Source organism: Leptonotus elevatus, chromosome 19 (genome assembly GCF_054856555.1).
Source record: "Leptonotus elevatus isolate MCC_2025b chromosome 19, RoL_Lele_1.0, whole genome shotgun sequence".
Classification (NCBI taxonomy): domain Eukaryota; kingdom Metazoa; phylum Chordata; class Actinopteri; order Syngnathiformes; family Syngnathidae; genus Leptonotus; species Leptonotus elevatus.
In genome coordinates, this window is record NC_141257.1 from 12,854,738 (window position 1) to 12,874,761 (window position 20,024).

Genomic DNA, 20,024 nt, shown 5'->3' on the forward strand with positions numbered 1-20,024 from the left:
CATCTTCTCACACAATATAAGAACAGACTTACGGATCTAGCTATGCACTTGTTTTTGTTTTGTTTGTTCATTTTTGACTTATTTTTTTTATTATTTTTGGGGCATAATCGCTTTCGTATAATCAATCAGATACATTTGACAATCTGGCTTTTGCTGAATTTAATTGGAAGGTGAACCAAGTAAAATGGGTTACGGTTGTGCGTCAAATCCATCATCTGCTATGAAGGGTTTCTGTCAAACACAAGCAGACGTCTGTATGAATTAAACATCGAAGAATATCATCCGGCACAAAGGTTATCTTGTGTGTTCCTTTATGTTCCTACTCTCGTAAAAAGAAAGTGGGGAAAAGAAAGTTCATGTTTATGCATTTGTCAACCCTGCTTGCATCATCTCAACCTCCTCTTGTTTGATTCCCAAGTATTGTTTTTTGCCTCACCCTTTGCCGTTTTAGCATACTTTTATCCGTTCGGTTAGTGATGTCTTTGCTTTTTGTCCTGCTATTTGTCTTTCATCTATATCCTCTACTTTTGCATCTCTCTTTTATCCCACATCTCACTGATCCCTTCAATATGTCTGTTAAGAAGGCTCCTTTCCCGAGACGGTGGATGTTGCTTATTTTGGCAAGCATCCGCTTATATCTCGGTGGGCTTTGCGTGTCAGTGTCTCTGCGTGTATCATTATCTCGACACGTGTCAGCATCTGCGTCTGGAGGCGTCAGTGTGCCCTGGCTTCTTTATTTTTATATGTACATACAGTTATCTTCTCAGAACTTTGCTCACATGTAAGTGGGCACCAGGAGAGCGTCTCCCCCAACTGTGGAACTTAAGCCGTCTTATCAGGCGTCTTCACTGCGTGTTGATTCTGTATAGATGGAGCTGACATCCACCCGCCTGTGAACTCCCCGGTCCCTTCTCTCTGCCAGCTGCTCATCTCCAACAGATACTTTTCAGGGAGTTTAATCTTGCCAGCTTTGCCACAACCAGTGTCAGCACTGCGGAGGATAATGCTCATCCATCCCTCTGACTTTCTGTGGCAGCCTCTTGAACTTTCAAGAAAAAAAACACTGTCTGCTGCAGGTTGCTATGGGGCTGGTATTGTTGCATTACAGTATGAGCATGTGTATAGAGATAATTGTGTGTGACTGGAGACATGGATTCTTCCTTTGGTAAATGTGTACAAAAAACGTCTAATAATCTTGAATGAGGTATTGCAGTATGCGGTTTACGTAAACAAAACTTTGTGATCTGCCTTTCTTCATTTGTGTCTTGGGGGAAGCTATTCTGATATTTGCTAGATGCTAGAGTAACTGTGGCGATTTCATATACTGTCCATAATTCGAGGGCGAGGCTGTGCAAAGGTCAGCTATTTTCAAGTAGAACCATTATTACTGCAGCCTAAGCTAAGTGTAGTGTTTGCTCATATTAGCATTAGCTAATATTAGTGTTATAGTCAGACCACACAAAGACTACAGAGTATCAAAACAAGACCAAGACTTTGGGAGGTTGTGACCGAGACTTTTGGAGGTTGAATCCAAGACAACACCAAGACTTTTAGAAGTCAAGACCGAGACATGGCCGACTGAGAAACTAGTGTGGGCAAACTCCATTTTCATCACTTAAACACAATATAAATCCTCCAGATTTTATTGGCGCCATGAAACTAAATGACGCTCTTGCAAAATGATAACAATGGAGTTAGCCCACTCTAGTATTAGCTAATATAGTGTTGCAGTCAAGGCATTATCGAGACTAAGGAGTATCAAGACCAAGACTAGACTTTTGGAGGTTGAGACGGAGACAAGATTGAGACTTTTGGAGGTCGAGACCGAAACAAAAATGAGACGATGGGAGATCGAGATAGAGATAAGCCCAAGAGTTTTTGAGGCTGAGACCGAGACAAGACCGAGACTTTTGGAGGCCATATCCAAGGCAAGACCAAGACTTTTGGAAGTCCAGACCGAGAGCACTCTAGCATTAGTGTTGTCGTCAAGACCGCACCAACCAAGGCAAGGCATTATCGGGACTCGAGTATCGAGACAAGCCCAAGACTTTTGGAGGCTGAGACCAAGACAAGACCAAGACTATATATAGATATATATAAAAGAAAACATTTTTGCCAGTGGAAATAAAAAGATATACTGTACATCTGGTAAGGATATTGAATACTTTTGATTTCGTAAGTTGTAAGGTAATTTCATCACCATAAGAAACAATTTTTACACCCTTCAAAAATGTAATTTTAAGGTTTTCAGAGGGGCTGCCAATTGCTGGCCTTAGACTTCCACGAGGGTTTGCACCATGCTGTTGGGAAATGATGGCCATGCCTCCCATGGTGCGGGTTCAATTAGACAGCTAGCTATTGGCTACAAGCAAGCAAGCAAGAGTATTATTAACCGCAGTGTTTATGTGTCAGAAGAGTATCCCTCTGATGGTTCAAAGGAGAAAAAGGGGAGCAGTTATAATCAATATGTATTCCTCAAAGCAATGCAAAGAAACGGGAGTGAGATCCTGAGGAAATGAGTTTTCTAAGCATGTGCATGAATTTTTCCTGGTTTCTCCACAGGTAGGTCAGTAGAGAAAATAAATCTTTCCTCCCCCTCAGCTTCCCCATATGTTCAACCATGATGGAACAGACCAGAGCAGAACCTGGAGGCTTAAAGCCAGCAGGCACCCCTGACAATGGAGTGGTGCTGTGAGCGTGCTCGTTAAACAGCCTTTGGTCCAAGGCTAATGACATCCACTGGCATGTTTCCTCTCTCCGCTGCCCTCTCTCTCTCTTTTTCCACAGCTGTATCTCTCACTCTCCATCTCCTCTCTTTTCACTTTCACTCCACCTCCAGCATTCCTTCTGCCGTGCTTTTTTTCTCTCTTCAGACTTTTTGCCACCATCTGCCTTTCTCCTCCTCCCTCCCGTCTGTTTGGTTGAGTTCTCGTGGAGTGGTGGGGTGTGTGGGGGGGAGGGGGGATAGGTTCTGTCACACTTGCCTTCTAATGAGCAGTTTCTCTGCATGCCGCCAGTTCTGAAAGAGCCAAAATAGCAGAAACATTTCACTCTGCTGGGCCTTGATCTGTCAGCTCTGAGTGACTACTTTTATGGCTTTAATCTGGATTGATCCCATTTTGGGGGGGGGGGGGTCTACAGAACAGGAGAAATTATGTAACATGCAGCCTTTGGGAGAAATTGATTAATCTTGTTGTATGTTGCTCACAGAGGAAGAAGGGCAGTGAAACGTGGCACTACTCGTTTCCCAAGGGTTCAAAGTACATGTTTTTTGATGGCCTCCTTACTTTCAACCATCAAAGATGTGTCGATATTCATTTGGAAAATGTTTATTCACCATGGCCCACTACCTGCATGGACAACATTTGAGCTTAGGGTATTTCCAGTGTCCTAGCAAATGATTAACATTAATGTCCTAATTTGCTCCGTTTCTGGTATTATGAATGGAAAACGTGTGTTGTACCTTGGAAGCCTTAAGAAGCGCGGGAAATCATTGACCAGTTGATGTTGTTAGGCCATCTGTCCATTTTCTTTGACGTATTTGTGGTTCAGTCACAGCGGTAGTAGCTGGAACAGGGAAGCCCAGATGTCTCTCTCTCCAGCCACTTTCACCCGCTCTTAAGCGTTTCTTTATGTAGCGTGTCCCGGGTCCTACCCATGGCCTCCTCATAGTCAGACATGCCCAGAACACCTCACCAGGGAGGCATCCTAACCAGATGCCCAAGTTACCTCATCCGACACCATGCGATGCGGGAATGCTTCTTACCCAGTGCCTAGTTGAGAACCATGACTCCCTGCAGAAAAAACTTATTTCGGACGGTTGTATTCATGATCATACCTGAATATCCATATTCATCCATATCATTTCATTCTCAGGAATTGTATCAATCACAACTGGGCAGAGGTCGTAACTGGACAGAAGTGTCAAACCCAGGTCCAGAAAGTCAAAACCCTGCACAGTTTGGCTTTAGCCACAAGTGGCTTTAGCCACGGAAGCCAGTTGTGTAGAAGCACCTGTGGCTAAAGCCGAACTGTGCAAGGTTTTTCCTTTCTAGATCTGGATTTGACATCTCTGTCCACTTCGTCTACTCAACCGTCAGGTAAACGAGCTCCTGGGGAGCCTGTATAGTAGAAGCACCTGTGGCTAAAGCCAAACTGTGGCAGAGTTTTTACTTTCTGGACCTGGAGTTCACACCTCAACACTTCAACTGGACTTTTGTAGTTGTCATAGAAGACGTTTCTCCTCTCATCTCTAGCAGACTTCTTTAATTCATGCGCATAGGCTAGATAGGACCGTTTCAGCCTGAGTTCTGGTGTGGAAACCCAACTCTTTATTTAAGTTAGAGACACACAACAACCGTGAATGATATCACTCTTTTGGGATGCAAAACAACAGCGGTTAAGATGTACTATGAAACTGTTGTTGCCAGACCATTCATGGTGAGAGAATGACTAAATTGTGGTGAGGAAAGCTTTAAATAGGTATGGATTTGATGTTAACTGATCATCTAAGCCATAATAATGTATATATATATATATATATATATATATATATATTTTTTTTTTAAGTCACGTTATGCCTTATAAGTAACTTTACAAGCAATTTAATTAGAAGATAAGAATTTGAATGGGTTCTTTCAATCACATGATACAATACAATCCTCCTGACGTATGTTTCTAGTACTTGATCTGCAGCATTCTGTTTTCTATTAATAAAAGCTATAAATTAGGATAAAATACTTTGAAATCAAAAGGTACAAAAATGAATCATCATTGCACTTGTGCAGTCTACACGTGTCCTCAAAACATTTTGTCCCATTGCGGTCATACAAAGGCCTCTATTTTCATAGACTGCGCATGCGGAAATACTGGCATATCGAGATTTTCATGCCGGCAAAGAACTTGCTGCACCTGTTTTGGAAATTTGACCAACTGTTCTGAGCCATACTAACGTATGATGTTGCGAGGAGTGTCTGCTTTGACATGTGGCAGGTACATCTGATAATTTGATAGCTAAAAGTCAGTCTAAACTTACACCTCCCCAGACCATGTTTTGACATGACAATTTGGTTAATGTGGTGGCAGGGAAACAGATTAACAAGTTCTGCTGATATGTGGTGGATGTCATCGCATTTCATTTATAAATATGACAAAAGCGGGCCTCAGAGCCTCTGAATCATTGTAGAAATCAATTTATTGAGCACATTATTTTTTATTCTCAACATTTTTTTTAAATATTTTTTGGCATGTGGTCCGCGGACATATTTCACCAGTGGTGATCATCAGCTCACATCAGCTTACACCGGTTATAGAAATAGAGCCGATAATGTTGAACTAGACATAGAGGAGGTTTAAGTTCATCAATTGAGAATGTAATGGCATTTTTAAAATGTGTAAGATAGGTGTGTAAAAGTGATACGGGGCAGCCGTAGCCAGGCGGTTAAGATCGTCACCTTCCACCGTGGGGATTGCGGTTTTAGACCATCATTTCCTTGAGCAAGACATTGATACCACCATGGGCGCTTAAGCAGCCCCCTGCTCCAGTGAGTGCCACTAGCTGCATTCGCTGTGATGGGTCAAATTTCGTGTACGTGTGTACATGATGGAAAAAAGACCAAAAGATTTTCATTTTCATCATTTTGGGGGGTACAACTCAGCGCTTGTCATTCATTCACAAGTTTTCTGGGGTGGTAGTGTTGGTTCTTGATTTTTGGCAAGTTTTCGCTGGACATCTTTAGACAACTTTTTACATAGGCATGCATTTCTAGAATGAACACTAGTTAAATCAGCATGTGTGTTGTTCATGTTGGAGTGACCAACCCAACCATGTTGGCTGACTTGTGACATCTCCTCTTTGAGCTGTGCAATGCTTGGTGCAGCAGTGTTAGCAGGCTGGTGAACAGCATGAACAGGAGGTGCCAGGGTGTTGTGTCTTTGTATGGTGCTTTCACACTCTACAACGCTCCCGACCGTCATCTGCAGTCGTACAGTCCATGACATAAGCGATATCATTCTTTAAAAAAAAAAAAAAGGAGCATTGTTAAAAAAGAGAAATAACTTAATAAACATACGTTTTGGGGGGTTTATTTTAGCATAGTTTGGTATTGTGTACAGTCATGGGGAGTAAATGCTATTGCGTGTATGTTTTCTGAATATTTGTTTTTCTTTTTGGGTTTACATATCTATCCTTAGATCATGTATGCATACTTGGGGGGTTTGCGCCTGAACATGGAGGCACCAGAGATGTGAGATTATCTTTATCAGTATAAAAACTGGAATTTTATCCATTCTCATGCCACAACAAAACAGCATCAGTTTTAAGCAACAATTCCAGATGGCGTTAATCTCTACACCAATCAGGCAGGACTCATGAAACCATACCACAAAATGAAGTTATTTTAATGTTTCTTTTCTTTTCTTTTTTAGTATTATAATCATAAGGGAAAAAAAGTGGCAATGATTCAAAAAAAAAAGTTGTTCTAATATGTTATTGTACTACATGGGTCTCTTCATTTCAGGTTTCATGACTGTAACACATAACTTCAAAAAGGAATGGTTTCTGGTACTGATCGTAATGCTAGCGCTATCGACGAGGCCTCATTTGCCTTATTGGCCGAGGAGGCAGGTATATTGATTGACGGTGTTTCTGTGCTGTCCTCTCTGGGGGAGGAGAAAGATTATGTTGGAACAGTGTGATGTTGTTGACACTCCCCGTTAAGCTCCAGTATACCAAGCCTGCCAAGTGTGTGTCAATGAAGAAGTTTGTGGGTCATGTGCGCTAGTGTCTTTGTGAATTTCTGTCATCTTGGAGTTGGGGAGCTGCTGTTTCCATCTGGCAGCCCCTGCTTCTAGTGTGTTCAGTGGTGTCAAACTTGGCACACATTCCCCACCATGACAGCTGGGACATAATGCCAAGCAAGACCCAGAACTCACAAATGCACAGCAGCATATTACACATTTACAAACATGTCCAGGCCGCGAGAGGCCACGGATTGGGATGGGAAAAGAGCCAGTCACATAAACCACCCCAACTCTAGAGTATGCACTTGTTAGATTGAAATATGTTTGATATAGAAGGTATTCATCTTTTTCCACTTATTTATAAAATACAAAACTTCCATTTCACAACAGTTTGACTGACTGTGCAGAGGCACCGTGAACTTTATCCTTGACCACTAAAATGTAATCAGTTCTTCCCGGCATCCATATCAATGTTTGCGAATTGCCAAGCATTCAAAAGAACATGAGTTCACAGTGACCATGATTTTGTTCATCTTCGAGGCAACATTTATTTTGAACTGTAATGAAAAACCCGCATTAACAAAAAAAAAACTTTTATTGTTTGAATATCAATGTGATGGACACACCTGACAGTCATGTTCCAATGCTTTCACTCATATGAAAAATGGGTAGGTTCAAAGTGTGGTGCTTCCAGAAGTGAATACATCAAAAGCTGAAATGTTAATCCTTCCTTTGATGTCAACGACATTTGTTTTCAGTCAACAACAGAAATAAAGGAATTGGCTTTACTGTTTTAATATTTTAGGAAGGCGAGTGTACACAATGGAAGATAGTGAAAAGAGTCAATGACTTGAAATTCTCTCAAATGTTGTGAGCTGACCTGTCTAAAGTGAGATAGGATGGCTATTTCTGGAACGTAAACATTGTCTGCCTTTGACATTCAGCCAAAAGTTGTGTCTGCTAAGGCCTTTTTATTTATTTATTTTTTACCTACCCCATATTCCAGAAATATGTTGGTAAATACTTTTATATACTACATTACGCATAAGGCTTTGGGTGGATATTGTTGTCAGTCAATGAACGACTATGGAAATTGTGTTGTAAAAGAATAAGGAGTCAAATACCTAGAAAGATTCCAGATTCCAACCCCTCTTGAGAGGACTGTCTTGTACCAGTCCTGATACCAGCCCAAGCTGTATGTGGAGGCTGTACCACCTGTCCCTGTACCACCAATGTCAGAGTTTGGTCCGCATTGCCACTAGTAATTCGGATCCATTTCCAGTGATGGTTGGACTCTGCCACTGTTGCATTGAAATCCTGCCCCAAGTGGAGGAATTCAAATATCTAGGATGGAATGGGAGATAGATAGGCGGATCAGTACAGCATCTGCAGACTCAGTATCGGTTCGTTGTGGTAAAGAAGGAGCTGAACCAAAAGGTGAAGCTCTATATTTACTGGTCCATCTACATTCCTACCATCTCCTATGGTCATGAGCTGTGGGACGTGACCGAAAGAACAAGATCTCGGAAACAAGCGGCTGAAATGAGTCTCTTCCGCAGGGTGTCTGGGCTCTACCTTACTGATGAGAAGCTCTTCTGGGAAGAACTCAAAGTCGAGCTGCTGCTCCTCCACATTGAGAAGAACCAGCTGAGGTGGCTTGAGCATCAGGCTCGGTTGCGTCCTGGACACCTTCCTGGAGAGGTGTTCCATGCATGTCCCCACTGGCAGTAGGCCCCAGGGATGACCCAGGACATGCTGGAAAAATGACGTCTCTCGGCTAGCCTGGGAACACCTTGGGTCCCCCTGGGAGCAGCTGGAAATACTTTCTTATCACCGTTTGAATAATGTTTTTATATTTTGTCTTAAGTCAAGCTTGCACCTTGTCCGCATTGACCCGACACCCGAGCAGCAACGTTCTCCCACGCCGCCTTCCTCTACGGGGAGCCACTGCGGTGTTGCACTTTTTTTCTAAAGACATGTTCAAATTCACCATATGATCGCATTAAGATTTTCAGTTGAGAGGGGTAAAAAAAAATAAAAATACCTTGCCAAGGTGACCCGACGAATCGGGGCTCCATTGATGTGGACTTTTTAGTGTAGTGACAACGCCAGGTGAAACTACTCTGCGTTGATGTAACTACCTCAAATCAGCTGTCTTGGAACCGAAAATGCAGAGTTTCCGCTCTCGGTCTATGTCAACTCGCTGTTTGGGGTTAGTCTCTGTGTTTGTTGAACATGCTTTGTGAAATGGACCCCTGGAATACTGTCAGCGTCAAAAGTATACAACAACAACAAAAATACACATGAAGAAGAAAGAAGAAAAACATGATGGATGACATCATATCGTGGGAGTCCAGCCAAGAAGAACATGATGGACTACAACAGGTATTACACCTGACGTATCAAGTAAACTTATAGTTAAACAAAGACAAGTGCTTGTTTGGAGTAGAGTCAGTAACATTTGTGGAAGAGGTCATCTCTGAGGCAGAGATTGGTCCAGACCACAGGTTAAAGAAACCAGATGTGTTAGTAAATGTTTACGTTTGACATCATCCAGAAGCTTTCGGGCGTTTAAACGGAATGGGAAGGGTGTGACTGTGTACTATTTTTGGTCTATGAGTATGGAGAATAACAATAAAGAATTGACATGCTACATATTCCTGTTCCTGTTTTGTTTTAACAATATAGATTCCAGTATCTACGCCTCCTCTATGTTTTGTTCCCTTCCTGTCATCAATTTCAAAGTGGTTTTCTATTCTTGGCAGTAACCATGTGCAGGCATGTTTTTCTCATCTGATTGATATAGCCTTCACAGTGTTCCATATGGTACAGGATATATTGGTTCATTTCTAACACTGAGGGGTTTTTTTGTCACCTTTTGTCAGACCTGGCTCTCGTGATGTGAAGTTCACCTCTCTGGTAGGAAAAGAGCCTGAACTGTTGTGCGAGGTTGAGAGATCCCCACTAGATCTTGTCGGGTTCGCTTTGAAGCCCAGTGCAGAATCAGCTGTTATCAATATTCTAAATGATATGATTGAACTCTGAATCAGGAAAGGTGTTGGTGGAGCCGTCTGATAAGAGTATATCGTAATATACCGGTGGACAGGTTGGAAACTCGGACTAAATGGAACTGGACTAAAATGGTCCTTGTCCTACTTGGAAGAAAGGAGTTATTTTGTGACGTTTGGAAGTTTTTAATCTGATGGAACAGTGATACCATAAGGGGTCCTTCAAGGGTCAGTCTAATGCTACGTTCAGACCGAACAGAAAATATCGCAACGCGACGCTGGCCTTGCGCGTGTTTGTTTGCGGGTTTCTCAATGGAAATTGTTTTGCTCCGCGCCGCAACGGAGGAAGAGGAATGATTTCCGCTTTGGTAGGTGGTGCTAACTTTATTGTAGCATTGCTAGCTTACTTCGTCAATTAAACAAACAAACTCACCAGATAAGTCAACCTCCACGCTTCTTCCTCCAAGCAACCTCCTTTTTGGCCCGGTCCCGGTACATGTAGCTCGGCGTGTTGTACAGCTCCGGGGGCCTGCAAAACGCGACTATCCAGCTATCCTCCATTGCTATGCTACACGTTTTTGCACAAAACCGCTTCCTGAGTTTTGTCTGCTGTGTGACGTATTTGGTGACGTGACTATCTCGACACTGATTGGCTGTCACTGACGCGATGGCGGCAGAAGTTCAATTGGGGCTCTGAAGTCTGCAAGCTCGGGTCAAGCAGCATTTAGCTGTTAGCTGCACATAAATGGAATAAACTGACAACGGAAGGGACATCAGCCCCAAGTGTGAATGCTGTTAAATTGTTCAATAACCCAAAGGTGGGCGCGTCAATGAATTTTTATGGTCTCTCATTCATCAACAGCCGGGATATCGTCAATCTGTCATAATTTAAACTTTATAATTTTAGTAAGATACCTTTTTTTCTGTACTTGTTTTTCCGATGTCTTTAGCTCTTTTGTTTGTAAATGCTTTCAAATGTTCTACTTTTCAGCAAATTCGGTTACCTTGTGCATGAAATGTGCTATATAAATAAATATGGCTTGCCTTTCACCAAATATCCCACATAGCATCATCCTCCTGGAACTAATAAAATGTGCATGAGCAAAGAACAAGCTTTTGTACCAGTGTCCTTGGTAAATATTTAGCATAAAACAAGTACAAAATGTACTGAGTGCCTTTGAGTGTCTGGCAACCAATCCAGGATGTGCGCCACCTTTCACCCAAAATCAGCTGAGATAGGCTGCAGCTCAACCATGACCCTAATGAGGACAAGCACGAGAACGTTGGTAGATAGATATCGGCAGAGCGTGTGGTTATATTGAGCCTGTGAGAATTAGCTTTGCAACTGAGGTATTCCTTTGTGACAGATTATCACTGTCATATCAACCCAAACAAGCTACTTTAATGTCAGGTTGCACGGAGTAGAGCACTGTGCTTTTTTTTTTTTTAATGAGCACTCAATATTCTTTAAAATACATGATGTGTTATTTGGGGGGAAATGACGACATTTGAATTTCAATTGTACATTATATGTCTTTGATACGCCTCAGACGTCATTTCTGCGCTGAGACACAAGATAAACAGGACTTCAGAAACAAGTAATCAACCCGTTTTTTTGCGGAACTGTGTGATAGGAGTAGACCTATGCTCTATGATGTGCAAAGCATCCAGCTTCAATAACGTTATCTAACACTGAAAAATGCACCTTAGCAGGAAACCAAGCACATTATAACTGCAGTGCGTGTTATCACCCTGATATGTTTTGACAGCTCGGAGTCGCTCAATATTAAACTCTACTGAATATGGAATAAAAACAGCTGGGCCACGAGGTTACATCCACATTTCAGGCCTTGCTCTCTTGATCATGCACACTCACACACAATGGCATTCATACATACTGTAGATTCACGAGGGTATTCAATTTTTACACAGCCTCCCACACGTTCACTGTGAATAACTCTCTGGCGCTGTGACAAACACTTGCGCTAATGCACAATTGCAAATCCAAAGCCTTAAATCAACAATTTGAAAATTAAATTGTATTGTTTGTGCACAAATAGTTGTGTGTCTGGAGTGCCTGGCCACCCACCAAGTATGAAATGACCAAGTAACGTCAAGCTATTTGCCTATTTCTGTCTGCAAGTTCTACTTGCTAATAAACATGCTAAACACCCTACAATGAGTTTTCCCAGCTAATGATATGATCGGCAAATGTGGGTGAAGTTCAAGAATGTAAGAAACAGTGATCGTGTTTGCCAATCTCATGAGCCAAACATTGACATTGATTGACGAGTGTAATTGGGTGGCTTGTGATGAAATGTTGCCTCCATCAATGGCAATGCAACACGCCAGGCTGGCTCCCCTGCATGAGACAGCCAGTCCTTAAACGGCTTGAAGAAATTGAACGAAATGTGATATCCAAAAAGGCATATGTCTCTTAAAGTAATGGCTTCATAATTGTTTTTGATTGGCGTGTGGTTTTATCTTATGCAGTCTTATACATGTAGTGTATAACCCTGCACATTGGGCGAATTAAATGATGAGGCTGCATAGCCTATATATATATTAGGACCGACCGATTAATCGGCTACTGATTATAATCAGCCGATTATTGGCCTCAAACAGCCAAATGGCAGATTATTTTTCACCTTAAAACATAATCATCGAAGAAAACCGAAGTTTCCGACGCTGTGAAAGTACCCTGAATGCATCATTTTACTTGCGTAGCATTAGCAACTAGCAAGTGTGTAGCGTATGTTGTTCTGGTTATTCTGTTGTCCCTAAGCGTCCTTTAAGGTGTTTAATTACACCCCAGTTGGAGTTAACTGTAAAACTAAACACATGACGCTAAGAATTACATCCACTGTATATTTAAATACAAAACATGCTTTGTTTTTAAAACGTTGCTAGCCTAGCGATAATGGTAAAAGCGAAGGGAGGATACCATTCAAATGCTAACGGGAAATTAGCATCGACTTCCGGAATGTTTTTCCTTCAAATAACGAATATCCACACACAAATGCTGTGGGAAAACACATCCACAGGTGAGATAACACTACGCAAAGGCACAAATTCTTCCCAATGTATGAAAAAGGAGTTATTTTAATATAATTCAATCGCAACTTTCTTCTGTACTTACTTTAAGTGTGTACATCATGGATGCACGGCAACACACTGCCCCTAAGAGGCCAAAACGCACGGGAACAGAGTCAGTATTTGTTCTTACTGTTTTTTCAGTTGCTATTATTTTATTTTATTCGATTCTTATTTCACTTTCTTATTGTTTTAATTTGTCATTGTCCTTTCAGGTTATATTTAAAATTTATATTTAAAGGACTCAAAGACTTTCTTTTCTCAAAATACAAGGATGCAAACATCCAAGTATCTTTTTTTGTTCCAAGACTTGTGAAAATACCACAAAATAAAACATTTATAAAAGTAAAGGTTAATGCTATAAAGCAGTTGTAAACAAGTAAGAATGGTATACATATATATATATATATATATATATATATATATATATATATATATATATATATATTGTTTACAACTGCTATAAAGCAACCGAACTGTTAAACACTTTAAGACTCAAGCTGATTAATTGCAGGTACAAGGGACAGCTCTATTTACTGTATCTAGGTTATGCTGTACCCAATTCCCATTCCTGTTGCACAACCTTGAGTATGCAGAAGTCTACTTTAACTTACTTTGAGAAAAAGCAGGATGATGGAATAGCCCCAAAATGATCTACTTGCGCCAGCCATGTGGAGCAAAAAGAAGAAAGTAATTGCAAGTACATGCTCATTAAAACTTTTTAGCATAAATAATGAAACACAAGCGCCTGTGTCAGCGTCCAAAAGTTAAACGAGGCATCCATGATGTTGTCATGTGGGGAGTTTTGCTTTGAGCATCAAAGATGAAGATCATTATGGTCTGTCTGATGTTGCCTATGTTGGAGCCGAAATGACGGATTTCTTTGTTGTTTATTTAAACGTCTAGATGGGTGGCATTTTGAACATGACATCAACACGTTCCTGGAACTTGAAGTAAGTACAATCTTTTAGTCATCTATTGTCTACTGAAAATTAAAAAAAAAAAAAGAACATGTTCCATCTTGTTAATTGTCAACAATAGAATCATGCAAAGGCTCACATGTCATAAAATTCGTAAAATCATAATCACACCACGTTGAGTCAATCAAGGAATTTCACGATAAAGAATATTTGTCATGTCTTTCAATGATACGTGATTTCAAAGTTAATTTCCTTTTGGGGAATCTTTTACCCTGCCTCTGGGATGTACTTACTGTATTTTACTGTATTTTTACTCTTTTGTGTTCATTTTATATGTTCTTTGCTCTCATGTACATTCATGAGCAAAACGATTTTCTGTCCACATCCCTTAAAAGTAGCTACAGAGCTTTTCATTTCCTTTTTCATTCACAGCAACTTCCCTTGTGATTTTATTTTTCGATGACAAGAACATTAGATCAACGCTGGAAGGCATCAAACGGGTGTACATTTATGAGAAATAAAATTGAAACAGGAGAGGTGAAAAAAGTCCAAGAAAACAATCACTTAAGCTATGGGACTGCTGAGTGGTCATACAAGGACATTATCATCCACAATTGAATCCACAGAGCAGTTTTAATCCTGTCACTGAGTATTAGCGAACCCTGACTTAAACCCTATTGGTTTGAAAAATCCAAACACTTGCTCCACCACAATACGTCCCCTTTCCAGAGGTGGTCTTATCAACTGGATTTTGATTCTATTTTCCTTTTTAAATAGTGATGCTGAGGTTTGAAGGTTTCTTTCTTCTGAGCTATTGTAGATAATACCAAAGCTCAGTACAATTTTTTCCATGATTTTTTTGGTGATGGTACTTCATTTATATTTCCTCCTTTCAAGGTCTTTATAGTGCTTTATATTCAACTACTCATTCATGACACAGCATCACGAGGAACTAATGGTTCAAGTATATTGCTCAAGGATACTTCGACATGGTCACCGCGGCCTGGGATCGAACCCACAACCTCAGGGTTGCGAGACGACCACTCTACCACTGAGTCATGCCGCCCCATGAGCCCAATAATCTTTAGTGTGGCTGATGTCATGTTAACATCAGATCAATTGGTTAGCACTAGTTCTGCATTTTTAATACTGTTCCTTGGAAACCAGTCCCCATCCTTTTCCTAAATAATCCTAAAGCCCCTTTTCACACTGCACTCGCTCAGTGTGAAAGCGAAAAAAAGATGATGATGTCCGCCGTCCAATTTGTAGCAGCCGAACCAGGGAGTAAATATGGTGCATGCTGTACCCTGCTAAGTGCAGTGTGAAAAGGGCCAAATTGGGTGTTATTTTACTGTAATTAGCTTCTTCTTCTTGATGACAACAAATTGGATTTCATACAAAATGACATTTTAGCATCCCATGTGGAACATTGTAGCCATAAGGCGAGGATCCATATTACGTCAAATAAACTTGAAATGGACACGATAATCCACAAATAGTGTTGAAAATGGATAAACAACTGTCTTGTAAATAACTGGCAGCCAGTTGAGGGTGTACCCTTCCAAAAGGTGAGCTGGAGACTCTCCTAGTTGACTTTGGTTGAGAGGTGACTAGTACCAAGCCAATCGCAGGGCATGGCTCTTTTCACCTTTCCAAAATTTATACTGAATGAACAGCACTAGCTTCCCGAGGTTTTCCTGAAGCGTGAGATTGAAGTAATGTCAGCATACCTCACGGGGCCGGTGTAAAGCATGAGCAATTTGTTCAAATGCCCTAAAGAATAAATCCATTTTAGCTTAGCAAAAAAAAAATGCAACAAGTGGGTAAACACTACTATTGGTCGTACTAGTTTCTATTTCAAGCTGATTAGGAGACTTGAAAGTTGGAGTGAATGAGGTTTGTTTTTTTGTGGAAGCAGAAACTGAGAAACTAGAGTCAATGCAGGAAATCAAAGCGCACAAATACGTTTTTAAGGAACTGCAAGCAGACCTCCATCAACGGATGATGTAAAGTTGGCCAGGGTATGTATAAGAAAGATAGATAGATACAGATGGAGTGGCATGGCTCAGTGGTAGAGTAGTCATCTCCCATCTGAGAGATTGTGGGTTCGATCCTCACCCCTGGGGACCATAAATCACCGCTCTGAAGTGGGCACTTGGAGGCCGTCTTCCAACCCGATGATTCGTGTCCGTATGCAACTGCCCCCACCCCATAGTGTTGTCACGACGGGAGGAAGTTCAGTCTACTTTCAGCCATCAAATTGTCAGGGGTGTATAAAAAAAGTAGAAGAAGTAAATATTAAAGCTATTTTAGATGGAAAACAGCAAAGAAACAGTACGGTTTATCAAAAAATTACAAAAGAAAACTCATACGACGTCATTGTACGTCGCAGTGGCTTTCTGGTCTTTTTCTTCTTCTTTTAAATTACTGGTGGATCATATCTCTATGGTGTATACCGCCACCTACAGCAATGGAGTCCCCTCTCAATATTCACAAAAGAAAAACAAATGGTAACGGGCATGTCCGCATTTTCAGTAAATTCGCTTAAAAATGTTGAAACAATTGGATGGAAACCTGACTTGTGTTACCATCGAAAGAGTTCTGATTGTTTTGCAAGGCTATACAATGTGACATCAGATACACACAGAGATGAGTGACTAATATTAAACTCCCTAAGTACACAAACACAATACACACCCATTCCATCAAACTCGATTTACTGTACAGCTCTTCAATCTCCTTTTTACGGTCTCTTCCTCTATACTTGTTTTTACATTTTAAAGTACAATAATCTGTTCCTGCTCGCACTTCTTGCTCTTCTTTTATCTAAATAAATTAAGGAGAAAATGAGGTGGGAGTGTTGGAGTGACAAGATGAGAGTGGGAGTGATGAATGAGACCAGATGGCTGGATTCCCCATGACGAAGCAAAAATTGCCCTCCAGTTCTCCAAATGCAAACATTGCAGGTGAAATACTTCATTTACCTGAGATAGTTTAGAGTCAATCACTGTTATTAACTCTCAAGAAGTGAATCATTAGTGTCATTAGCAGAAGCTGTAAAAGCCTACCAAAATGAAATTAAAAATGTACGGCGTCTTTCATCTATTTTCCGCATTCCACATCGGGGTCGCCCATTTGACTTTGGGCAAAAGGCAAGGTGCACGTGGCTCACGTGGTGTCTTTTCAGACGACAAAGCGGCGATTTGCTGTTGGTAATTGACTGGCGATTACAACATTTTCAATCTGTGCTGACAACCACAGCTTCATTTGCATCAGTCATTGCACCCGCAGAGGAGAACGACGACTCATTTATCCTACACAAAAGTGCCGTTGTAAATAGTCAAATGAGTAAATGACAAGAAGAATGACTACTTTCAAATGTCAGCGCACGACTCCCGTTGACAATCTAATTACCATCTGGTGAAATGACTGCAATGTACTTTTTCTGCAACCTGCAATCTCTGCACTTGCCTCAAAACTGTCTACATAAACAAACTGGGCATTACCGTGGTGGCGTTCCATTGTATGGAGCTTTTATCCATGGAAATAGCGCATTCCCGCAAAGTGGGACCACAGCTAGATAATTGCAGTACAAAGGAGATCTAAAGTGTGTTGGTGTGCAGTATATGATAATGTGAGGATATGACAGATTGTTCTGACATGCACTTACATGCAATAAAACTTCTGTCTGGAAACCACCAAGTGCTGTTCAGTCGAAGTTTGCTGTCACAGTCAAGCATTGCGGTAACATAACAATACTGTACAGAGTAAGACCAAGAACTTACAGCAGTTCGTTGCAGGGGATACGTTGCAGCCCCAATACAGAGCAGTGGACTTCTCCGTTGGCCCAAACACTATCGGAAGCATGGACTTACGTTTACAAGTTACATGAAATGGTAGTTATCCATACCCAACAGTCTTTTGGGATTTTTTTCCTACATTTTAGTTTGAGGCGTCAGTCCTTTGATCCAAGCAAATCAGAGGTCCTGGAATAGACTTGAGTTCAAAACTTAAGCCAGCCACACACAGTGACACAGCTGAAGTAGACGCAACTGGACAACCGCAAGCAAATTACAATCCACGACCAGTTTGCTGCAGCAAGAAAAATTGTGACCCTTGACGTTTTTATTGGGGAAACAAAGTTCTGAAGTACCAGAAGCAGTTTTCCCCGGCTGGCTACATTTCTCTTTTTGTGGAGAATGAACTTCAAGTGAGCCTTCGAACCCCGATTCCTGTCTGACTGTGAACAAAAGTTGTCTAGAAATGTAATGCAACTACATGTTCTCATTCCAAACTCATGTGCATGCCAAAGGGTCACTCGCACCTTTTCGAGCTTTCTTGACCCTTGACTTGCGGTGTGGTGTGGGCCCCTGAGGCGTTGCCTTCCTGCTGCCTCATTTTCATTGGCTGTGAAAGTCTGTGCTGTTGGAATGATATTCACTTGTTTGACATTTTGACTCCCAGTCAGACTAATTGCAGACTGTCGGCAGCCAATGAAAGGTAGTTGCAGAACGCAGACTAGGAAATAAGTTTTGCCTGTTCTGAAAAGTTTTGGAAAATAGACTATACAACAATACATTTCTCACACAATGTGTCAAGACATAAGATATTAACTGAGACTGAGTTTTTAATTTATTATGTCAGTGAGCTTGTTTCAAATCCTGAGTGTGGAACACCGCCACCCCTTGTAACCTTTAGCAGTAATAAAACATAAGAGAAGCATAGCCAGGAGGCAGGCGAGGCTTCAGTCGTCTCTTCGACTTAGCGTTGAGTCCTCGCCAAGTCTAAGAGGGCCATCCATAATTAACCCTGCACTGTCAAGTTAAGGCAGCACTCAAAACATGTCCCCACATGTCATTCTAACCCTTTCCCTGCATCCTTCTCAGCTGTCAACTCATCTATCTGCTCTTTTCTGTCGGGAGGTTGGAAGAGAGGGAGCGATTTGATGCGCTGTGCTTGCTTCTCGGGACAGATCTTGAAGTAAATGTTAGTCCATACAGTTTTGTTCTGTTTCTTGTGCTGTTTTGGTCTTGTCTCGATCTCAATACTTTCTATTCTAGATAATGACTTGGTCTCAGTTGATGTGATCTTGACTACAGCACTAGAGTAAGTACAGAGAAATCCAAAATGAGAGTGTGATTGTGTGAAGGCTGAGGCGCTACTTCTTCCAGGGTTTTCAACCGTTACTCACCATTCCAACTTCAACATGTTCCAAAAATTCATGACAATTGTGCATTTATTTTTCTCATTCCAAAAAATTACGATTCACCCAGAATGCCATTTTTTTCACCCCAAAATTCTCTATTCATTCCTAATGATACATTCAACATCACAGTTTTATTCCCATCTGAAATTCATCATGTTCACCTTATTCAATTCACCTTGTGGACCATTTTCAACCTTAAATATGTTCCCAAACCAAAAATTCGACTATTTCCCAATTACAAACCCCCCCACCCCCCAATTTTTTTTTATACATAAATAAAAATTCCTTAACGATACACTCAACAAAACTGATTCACATCGTTTGCTTTCTAAATTCTAAATGTTCAGCTTATTCAATTCACTTTGGCAATGGTTTTCAAAATGCCAAAAGTTCTCACTTACCAAAAATTTCATTAAACATTTTCACGCTTAAAATACCCACACAAAAAAAGATTAAATTCGTTTTTTTTCTCCTCTAATTTCTACGTTTTTGTTCCACCTTTGAACTGTTCAGCGTATCCCTAATTTTTCAAAATTGCAAAATAAATGCCAAAAGAAATGTGCTATATTTTATGGGGGTCTCTTTTAAATTCTACATTCTTTTGGCCCAGTCAAACCATTGCAACTTTAAACAGTTTAGTTTATCCCAATTTTTTCAAAATTTCAAAATGAAAGCCTAAATATTTTTCTCTCTTTTGATTTCTAAATGTTTTGATTGAGTCAAACCGTTGCAACCTTAAGCTGTTCAGCTCATCCCTACTGCCATTTTTTTAAGCCAACAAATAAAATAAAAGCCAACAATTCTCTCTCTCTCTCTCTCTCTCTCTCTCTCTCTCTCTCTCTCTCTCTCTCTCTCTCTCTCTCTCTTGATTTTTACATTTTTCGACCGATTCAAAACATTCAAACTTTAACATGTTCAGCTAATTCCAAGTCATTGATGATCACTCTATCATTCAGCATCATTCCAAATCATACAAGTGTTTATTCTCTCAGCCTTCACGCATTCTCTAGTGTGATTTCATCATCCAACTTTTCCAGTGCAGTTAACTGCAAAAAA

At 40.8% G+C, this 20,024-nt stretch overlaps 1 long non-coding RNA gene across 1 annotated transcript; it reads left to right on the forward strand.

Annotated features, from left to right (window-relative positions):
* The first annotated feature begins 12,487 nt into the window (after positions 1-12,487).
* LOC147158032 (uncharacterized) lies at positions 12,488-13,791 on the forward strand. The gene is made up of 3 exons (XR_015091111.1): positions 12,488-12,793; positions 12,895-12,957; positions 13,749-13,791. It is a non-coding gene; the product is annotated as an uncharacterized LOC147158032 (long non-coding RNA).
* The last annotated feature ends 6,233 nt before the right edge of the window (positions 13,792-20,024 follow it).